We start from the raw sequence: 2,340 nt of genomic DNA, 5'->3' as shown, positions 1-2,340 counted from the left end.
TTACAGATGACTGACAGGTGTGCTGATTACAGGTGACTGACAGGTGTACTGATTACAGATGACTGACAGGTGTGCTGATTACAGGTGACTGACAGGTGTACTGATTACAGATGACTGACAGATGTGCTGATTACAGGTGACTGACAGGTGTGCTGATTATTGGTGACTGACTGATGTGCTGGTTACAGATGACTGACAGGTGTGCTGATTATTGATGAATGACAGGTGTGCTGATTTTTTGAAGCCTCAAAACATGGAAACAAACCCAAATGGCCTTTGAAACTTTGTTCAGCTTCTTCAGTTCTTCAGCTGATTTATTCTCTGATCGTCTCCACCTGCAGCTCATCAATCACCTGATTAAATGATCCTGGTTCTGTTGGTTTTGTTGTGTTTAATGTTTCTGTCCTGCAGCTCAGCTTTTTACCCTCCAGCTGCCTGTTTCCTCTCCTGCTGTAAATCACAGCAACTTCTCAGAACCCTGCAGAACATCCTGTGAAATAATTCACCTTCCTGTTACGTTTGTAAAGTTCTGACCCGCTCAGTGAGGATTAGGAGGACCGCCGGCCTCCACAGTCAGGACAAAAAGACTGCAGACAACAGACCAACAGCCACGATGCAACTCTCAGAGAAAAACAGAAATATGAAGCAGATGGAAGCTGCAGAGACCTGAACCAGAACCACGATGGTGCTCGGACCTGAACCAGGAACAAAGAACGTCTCGTCGTTCTGCAGAAACTCTCTTGGAGACAAAGTGACCTTCAGGAGGACAAGCCTCCATTAAAACGCTGATCTGACAGAAACAGAAACTCTCACGTGTCGTTGGCACTGCTGCCTCAGTATTTAAAATAAAATCCTTTGAAAGTCTTGTTTATGATTTAAAATGTTCCAGCTGTCCTCGGATCAGGACATCATCGTTTTATCAAGCTAATAAAAACCATCTCAAACAATCCACAGCTGAATGTGGGTCCATGCAATGTTCAGACCGTGCACATTATTGAGTAACAGAAAACAGCTGAAGGAAGGAGAACCCACCGTATTTCCTGAGGAAGCCCCTGTGGACCCCCGCCGGGCTCATGTTTGGGCTTGGTGCTGCAGCAGGTCCTGAAATGATGAGCAGAGCCACCGACGCTGGAAAATGGGTTAAGAGACGGAGAGTCGAGGAATAATCCCTGATTTAGGCGTTCAAGCCCGATCTGCTGGAGCCAAACATGTGAGCAGAGAGAGGCCCAAATAATAAAGCCCAGCAGGACGGTCCGGTCCGCCTCACTCTGGGGTTCTGTTTGAAGCTTCTTCTGACCTCTGACTCAAACCTGTGTCCTCAGATTATATCACAGGGATTATTACTTTTGCACAGATGGAAGCCTGTTGTTGCTGAGCTGTGAAAAGCCAAGTTTTTAATCTGCCTGGCCTCCATCCGTCCAAACGTCCGATTGTCACTCAGCGCTGGAGATCAACCAGATTAAACCCTGCACGAGGTGTTGGACGGGTTTTTACCCAACAGCCAGGAAAATGTTGCGTAATCCTGAGAGACGTCACAAACACGGTTCTGATCAAAGAGATGGACGATGATAAAAATCTGAGGCCACGGTCCTCAGGGTGGACGGACTCTCCGGGTCCAGGTTCTGCCTCATGGAGGACTTCAAGTGTCTCTGGGTTCAGTTCTCAGTGAGGGAAGAATGGAGCGCGAGATCATTAAACAAAATGGTGCAGCTTCTTCAGTATTGTGGATGCTGTGCCGTTCCGTTGTGGTGAAGAGGGAGCTGAGCTGTAAGGTGAAGCTCTCTGTTTACCGCTCGGTCTACGTTCCTACCCTCACCTCTGGTCCTGAACTCTGGTAGAGACTGAAAGATTCTGGATCCAGGAGGTCTAAAGGAGTTCTCTCTGCAGGGTAGCTGGACTCTCCCTCAGAGATAAAGTGAGAGGTTCAGTTCTCTCGGAGGACAGAACAAAAACTGCAGAGTTTGTTACGAGCTGGACAACAACAGAACAGAAGGAACTCGGTGGTGAGAATGATCGAAAAACATTCAGATTATTCGTGTCACGATAAACAATAAATCAGTTAATCTCATGATAAATGAAAATGATCGACCTCGTTTTCATTAATCGTCTTCATCGTTTCTTTGTGTCTCTCTCTTTCTACTGAAGACACCGGGTGACAAAAGGTTCAACTCCCGTGCTCTTCACTGACCCCTCCCTTTCTCTTTTTTCTTTAAAATCCATTTTAATCGTCCAAAATCGTGTTTTTGGATAGTTAAAAGCAGCTAAGCTGAAAAGCTAAGCTACGAGCTAAGCTACGAGCTAAGCTACGAGCTAAGCTAACAGGCCGACCTCGGGGAAAAA

The sequence above is a fragment of the Nematolebias whitei genome, chromosome 6, assembly GCF_014905685.2.
Source record: "Nematolebias whitei isolate Nwh7 chromosome 6, NemWhi1, whole genome shotgun sequence".
Lineage (NCBI taxonomy): Eukaryota > Metazoa > Chordata > Actinopteri > Cyprinodontiformes > Rivulidae > Nematolebias > Nematolebias whitei.
Note: the sequence above shows the minus strand (reverse complement) of the source record.